Here is a 7,533-nt window from a genome sequence, read left to right on the forward strand (position 1 = left end):
TGCCTCCTCCCCAGCCGGCCGGCGCTGCCCCGCGAAGGCCTCCGGGCGCCCTCCCGCCGCGCCGTGGGGCGGCCCGGTCAGAGCCGGCGGTGCCCGCTGCGCCGCCCCCGCACCCCGACGGCCGCGGCCGCCATCTTCGCCGCGCGTGCTGAGGCCCCGGCGCTCGGCGAGCGAGCGGGCGGGCGGGCGGCGAGGTCAGCCCCGCCCCGCCCCCAGCGCGCTTGCGCAGCAGCCGGCGGCCGCCCCCATTGGCTCCCCGCCGCGCCTCATCTGCATGTTGCGGGACAATAACACCGGGCGGCTCCCGGCAGCCCCCGCGGCGGCGGCTGCGGCACGGCGGGGCCGGGCGGGGCCGGGCGGGGCCGCCCCCCCCCCCAGCGCCCCGGTAAGCGGCCCCCAAGAGGGGGTGTCGGCGGGGGCCGGGGAGAGGGTTCCCAGGCTTGCTGCGTTTCTACCTGTCATTATTCTAATTACGTTTTCAACAGCGGGGCGAGCGAGGCTGCGCCTAACCCAGATGCTTGCCCTCCACGCCCATATCAGGCCGCATGTCTCGCGTGCTCCAAATAACTTGAAGGGACTCGGTGGCCGTTTGTGCTTTCTGGCTATTAAGGACGGTTATGTGACTCATACCACACAAAAATTTATTTTTAAAGGGCAACTCCTGTTTTCCCCGGCAGGGTGCAGTTAGGGATAGAGCCAGCTCACTACGGCACGTGATGTTTGTGTGGTTTCTGTGGAAATCCATGAAAGTGCGGAGCATTAATCCATTTTGGGTAAGGGAAACGAGATGCCAAACAAAACCCTCACGAGAAGGCCATAGCATGCAGTCACCACACAAAAACCACTAAAATTACTTTAATTGCAGGTGAGCGTGATACAAAGGCAGCGAGCCGGCTCTCGGGTGTCCCCCTGGACAACTTCAAAGACATCAACAACTTCGAGGCATCAACACTTTGAAGACCCACCACGTTCAAAAAGACCCAATACCTTATCTTTTGCAGCTCGGTTTTCCGTGCTGCTTGTGGGCGTGCAAAATGGCTTGTCCCTTTGGAAGTTCCCAGCAGGTAGCTCTGCACAACAGCGCAAATTCATTTAACGCCTCCGCACGCGTAAAGAGGCTGCTGCTGCGTTGTATAACCCGACATATGTAAATAACAAAACAATAGACGGGTGTAAATAAAGCAGAGGGAGGTGTGAAACCTGAACCCCACGCTGATTCCAGTGAAAGGAAAAGCTGTGTGGCATACTCCACGGACCCAACCCACGGGGAACATCGTTAAAGCACATCATTACAATAGCATTAAGAGACAGAAGGCATTTCACTTCCTGTGTATCTTGACGGAGACAATATTCCTCCCCTTTAAACTGCTAAAGGCTCTAAAGGCTTAAGCAACGCATGAAAATTTTCCACCTAAAGCTGAAATTGTATCCAAACTTATTAAAAAATTAATCTGCCCATTAGAATGGGGAGAAGGAAAGTGCGGGGAACACAAAAGAGCAGCCCAGGCCCAGCCTTGGTGAATTAGGAAGCTGCCACACAGCCAAATTTGCCAACGTGCTGGAGATAAGGGTGTGCTGCTGCTGCCAAGGCCCATCAGGGTGTGTGAGGTGACAAACAGTACTTGCAAGGTAGCTCTCCTCAGGAGCAAACGTTGCTGCCTCACCCGCTCCCGTATCTCTAGCAGGAAGGGGAAGCACATATTTTCAGAATTTCCCCCCCAGAGTCATTCTTTCCCTTCCCTCATTCTCATTCTTTCTCCTTCTTGTCCAGGTCCCTTCTAGGGTAAGTCCAGCCTGGCCGAACCCCTTTTTCTTTAACACAGCAAATTTCAATACTGCCTACAGCGCCAGGGTGCCCTGAGGCAGCTCTGGTTAGTGCAAGGTGATCTGTCCTACAGTGGCTGGGCGTACATTGCTTCTCAACCTGTGATCCCCCCCCCACACTTCCAACTAAACCCGAGCGCTCCATGCCTCATCACAACGTGTTTCCCAGGGCTGGACGGGACGCTCTCCGTACCGCTTTGCCAATCAGCCATGGCTCGCAGATTGAGAAACTCGGTATGAGCGCAAGGCTGTCAAACACACTTGGCAGAGCATGACTCCGTGTTTCGGTAAGGGCTCCCAAGCCAAGGCATACCGTGAGCAGTTCATACTCCCTCCATCCCTGGTCACCCACCCAGCTCTGCCCAGACAGCCAAGGCAGACTACGTGATAATTAGTAACCTTTGCTGAACTCTTTCACTCCTGCACGATGACGCTGTACCCAGCTGAAAAATTGCTATTGGTTTTCATTCAGAGGATCACTCAGCTCCTGTGAGACAAAGAACAACCATTTTTAATGAAATAGGACAGAATTGGTTTTCCCCACTGTTCAGTATCAGTACTGATAGATCTCCCTGTAAATCCCTCCCAGTACATGCCCTGCTGTCTTTCTCAGTATTATTCTTGTACCCTGAGGGTCGATATCCTGCCAAGTGATATTTGTTTAAAATTCTCGAATGCACAAATTTGGCACAAAAACTGGGGCAAAGGGCATCCCCCTGGTTACTGCAGCTGGGTGGAATCTTCCCTCCTCAAAGTCCAAGATCCATTTACATCAGTTCATTTAAGCTGCAAAACAAAATGAACTCTTCCTGCTAGGCTTGCTCAGGCAGACTAATAAATGCAACGGGGAGCGCTAACCAGAAGTGCTGTACAACGTAATCAACTGTTGAAGGCACAAGCAGTTTTTCAGCTTGTATTAAGACTGATTCACTTGTAGCTGACGTCAATTCTCCCTCCCTACTATCTTAGCCTTGGGATTGGAGTATGATAAATATTACCTGTAATGCCATCTGCTGTACAGAGACAGCCCAGGCTTCTCACTATTTATTTAAGGGCTAATGTTGTGCTAGACCAGAATGCAGTTTATTTCAGCCTTATTTGACTTTGTTTTGACTCTAATTAAAAATGTCTGTCCACTTGAATTTTTAAAGTGATCTGTCATAGAGCAAAACCAATGTTTGCCTTGAAAAGATGAGGAAGTTCAGACAGCATAGTTGGCATCAAACAGAAAACTAATGTGAAAAGGATGATGATACCAGACTTCTCCACATGGGAGAGTCAAGAGAAGATGCAGAGTCAGAAGATCACCATCTCAGGATGGGGAACTAGGACCTCCCAAATCCTAGCTGTCTGAAATCCTGGAAAGCTGATTTATTTTGTGTGTCAGTTTCTTCCTCAATTCCTTTAGAACCTCACCCAAGTCATACAGCTTCTCTATAAAATACAAAATATTGTAGTTTAATGGTGACTCTGACTTTTGGTCAGTGGTAAAATTGTTTTGAATGGCATCAAGCTGAAAATACGTATTTAGATCAAGTAATACAAATACAAAACTGTTTCCTCTTAGGATTTTCTCCTCATTTTAGAAGTTTAATGTAACAGGAATTATACCACTTCCTAGAGAAGCTCTTTCATGATAGTAACTCTGTCGAGCATTTTTTATCACTAAAAACTCCCCAACACTAAAACCGGAGTCAGTTAAAAGCTTTGCATATGGTGTGTTCAGAAAGAGCAGCACACATTCAGCCAACAAATAGCTTGAACACCTCATCCATCATAATTTACGAAGACCATGGTTATTAAGCTAATTTTACTCTGAGTTAGTTTAAATGTCCAAAAATAAAATTGAACTGTTTAATCAAAAGGATATGTGTCCATGGGCAGAATTTCCGTCATTGACCCGCTGCAGAGAAACATGTTGACTTTTCCAGTTTACTCACTTAAATTTGCATACTCGTAGCTATGTTCGGGACAGATACTAGTGCACTATTCCGAAAGCTCCAGTGTCTCTAGTTCTGAGGAACACCAATAATTTTGTATGTGTAAAAGTAATGAAATTATTTACATCTCATGTAATTTTAAAAGGGAAGGGCTGTGGTGAAAGTTATACAGTTAAAAATGTAAATTTAACTGAATTATTAAAATAAGCTTGGATGAGAGAAACTGAAATATAAGTAGTGCTTTTTGCTTAGTCTTAGCATTTCATAAAAGACATCTGTGTTAGTTTTATTTGTGTTTATAATCAGTTACTTCCCCTGGTTTTACTGTACTTGATGGGACTTAATCCTGCAATGTTTGGATTGCAAATGCCATGCTATAATGCTTAAATGCACATCAAAATCTTGCTGCTTAAAATATAATTAAAATAATATACAGTAAATCCCTTAACATATTTTTTAATAGACAGCAATCTACTGCATCTTGAACTGCTTGAATTTTCATTTTATAGGACCTCCCACACGAGGATCACAGTGCCCTTTTTAATTATTAATTCACTCATGTTGATAGGATAAACTAAAACCTCTGTGATGGAGAACATGCATTATTTATTAATGTCCTGATCTTGTCCTACACACTGTGGAGTTTGCTCTTTGGAACCTGCTTCAGAAGTCTAACTTTAATAAAGAGGAAACTGAAGTGACACAACAGCTATGTTAGTCCTACTCTTCTTTTACAGCAAGTATCGGAGATGGGTTTTGGTGAACTCTTGGTCTGAGTAAAGCCCTAACTTTTTTTTTTTTTGGGGGGGGGGGGGGGGGAAGTCATAAGAAAAACAGATTAATTACATTATACTTTGCTATTGAACAGTTGCCCAGATCTATTCTATTTCAATGGCAGATGCAGTAAGAAATACCTCCTTATTCATCCAGCTCCTGCCCACATGCGTTCAGGGTGCAATCTGTGCTTGGGAATAGCTCGCAGATTTCAGCAAGGCTTGGTTTTCATCTAGGAGTCTGGTCCTCTGTGCACCATCAGCTTTGCAAAGTAATTCTGGATGCAGAAAGAATGTATTAAATTATATTTTCCCTTGTGCATTGTCAACAGCCCTTTTTACTAATTTTAAATGCGTCAGAAATGTGTAAACTAACAAGTAGGGGTGCTTTAATATTAATTATCTCATCTCATGACACTGCAGTTGAACAAGTGATACAGAAGACAGAATATGACCAATGATGATAATAAATAATTGAAATACTGAATAATAAATAATTTCAAAATATTGAAAACAATAGACTAAGCACCACTCTCCCTCCAAGCCTGCAAACTAAATTCCAAGTTTCAAAATTTGCAGGACTTCTAGGTAGGAAAAACATCTTCATCCTTGTTAACTGACCATATGTAGCGTATGGGAGATTAGTCAAGGAAGTTCAAGGGACTATAAGCCCCTAAATCAGCTTCACCCAGAGGGATGTCTGATCTCAAACACATGGCAGCAAAGGAGAGAGCAGCCACATGCTCAAACTGTTCCTTCCTGCAGGCTTGCCTCTCCCAGCTGGGACAAGCACCACAGCAATTAGAAGTAAAACTCCAAAATCTGTTTTACTTTCCCTCAAGCAAGAGGATGCAGAAATTTCACTCACTCAATAGTGACAAAAGTAAAGAGCTTCACTTGCCTTTTAACAGGCAGGAAAACAAGCCTCCTTTACACAGGGGACTGTTCCCTGCCTAAGGCCTCCTTCTTCTTGAAGCTGCAAGACTTCTAACTCTGCTAGCTGCGAACAGGTCCTCAGCTGACTTCTACAACCTGTGCCTCTCTGCTTTATTAAGCAGGGCCAAAGACACTAGAGCTTTCAGAGTAGTGTACCAGTATCTATCCTGAACATAGGTGCGAATAGGCAAATCTAAGGGAGTAAACTGCCAAAGTCAACATGTTTCTCTGCTGTGGGACAATGAAAGATACTGCTTTTTAAAGACTCCCATGATTTCCTCCAAATATAGGCACATATACTCTTCTATGGCTGCAGCCAGTCCTGGCACAGCCTTAGTGAGAAGCAAAAAGGAGTCCTATGACGCCATTTCTACAGTCACTTTTCAAAATGGAAGTGTATTTGAAGTTACTGTTATTCTTCAAGCCTGAAAAAAACCCCAACACTAGTAACACCATTTAGGACACCTTCTTGAAAGGAGATGCATGAATGTTTCCAACTGAATCAAAATAATCTCAGAAACAGCAAAGAAACAAAGAGACTAAACACATCAGTTCTTCTTCCCCAAGGAAGAAGGCAAATACGGTAACTTTTGGTTACGTTTGTTTTAACAGAAGGAATGAAGAATGGAGACCCAGGTGAGACTATTATTGCATGTAAGGCACACAAAGGTCTGAGGTACAATGGAGTACGCTGGATTCTCACCTTCATGTCACTGTGTCCTTAGAAGAATGCGGGCTTTCCAAGGGGAAGGATGACTCCAGGGTTTTGCCACGTGATACGGAGCTATTTCAAATCCATCCTAAGTTACCAGCTCTTTGATAATATCAAATGACCTTGGTAGCCTTGTACTGTGTGAGGCAGACAATAGTCTGGCTTGCGTAACTCATCAACACCTTTGCGAAGAATTGGCTCTCGTGCAGCAGAGGACAGTGCGAAGAAGTGACAAAGGTGCTGTGTGCACTGTGGAATTAATTCAGTTTTCAACAGAAGCTGGAACATCTCCAACGTACTAAATTTGCATGCTGGCATGAAGTTGCGCTGTTCAGATGTTGCGACTGGCATGGAGAGCAGTCAAGTGTATTAAGCATAAAAAAGAACGTGCCCTCTTGTGGTCTTAAAGCTATTGTCAGCTTCCCTTCAAGATGATAGGAATGCACCTGGTCGGGAAAGTAAGAAACACTGTGTAAGGACGTACTTGTCAGTTTGATGCAGGAACAAACATTGTAAAGTTGCTTTTGATCAGATAATGCAGAAACAAACTTCAGCAAGTTTAATTTAAAAAAGTCATCTCTTGGTTGGAACTGAAGCCTGGATGTTAACATTTGTAAGATAACCATACGGAACCTTGATCATTTAGTCACTCTCTAGCTCAGTTTTTCAGAATTAGTATAAAAATACCTGTATATATTGCAAGATTACTAACAAGATTAATTAATGAATATGCACACTGAACACTAAGGACCCATGGCATTTTCAAAAGGAGAAAAGAATTGGTAAGACTTTAAAAATTAGTTTAAGAAAAGCAGATTACTAAAAACAAAGTTGCAAAAATACACTAAACATAGGATTTTATAGCTCACAAGGGGCCATTACCCACATTTGGTTTGTGTATGGCCTTCCAAGAGCATTTTTGCCCAAACCACATATGCGGCTTACACTTAGGTCGCTACGTCTTAAACCTTTTCCTCTTGCCCTTGGCTTGGTACCGGGGGGCCACTGACTCCCGGATTACCACCACCATGCTGGGCTGTCTCTGAAGGGGCTGGGTGGCACAACCAGATGCCTGAGACCACCACAATGGCAGTGGCGAGGTGAGGTGAGGTGAGTGGGGCGGCCTCGCAGGAGGCCACGTCCAGCCAAAGGCCCAGCGTGGTGTGTGGCCTCACCCCAAGGCTCCCTGCGCTGAGGGTGGCGGGAGACGTCAGCCAGACACGACCGCAGCGCTGCCTCACCAGGGCGCGGCCTCCCCTCGCCGCCCGCCATGGCGCCCGGGCTGCACGACCCCCTTCCCATCATCCTCCGCGGCCTCAGACCCCTTGTTTCCCGTGACGCCCCGGGG

General features: G+C 45.7%; 1 long non-coding RNA gene across 2 annotated transcripts; it reads right to left on the reverse strand.

Moving 5' to 3' along the window:
- Window positions 1-846: 846 nt before the first annotated feature.
- On the reverse strand, window positions 847-7,495 carry LOC143167358 (uncharacterized). Of its 2 annotated transcripts, none has more exons than XR_012996540.1 (4): window positions 7,427-7,495; window positions 6,177-6,631; window positions 4,679-4,815; window positions 847-2,311 (listed from the first exon to the last, which is right to left on the reverse strand). It is a non-coding gene; the product is annotated as an uncharacterized LOC143167358 (long non-coding RNA). The 2 variants fall into 2 exon arrangements; XR_012996541.1 differs by having other exon boundaries at window positions 7,361-7,495.
- Between the last annotated feature and the right edge of the window lie 38 nt (window positions 7,496-7,533).

This window comes from Aptenodytes patagonicus, chromosome 15, assembly GCF_965638725.1.
Source record: "Aptenodytes patagonicus chromosome 15, bAptPat1.pri.cur, whole genome shotgun sequence".
Lineage (NCBI taxonomy): Eukaryota > Metazoa > Chordata > Aves > Sphenisciformes > Spheniscidae > Aptenodytes > Aptenodytes patagonicus.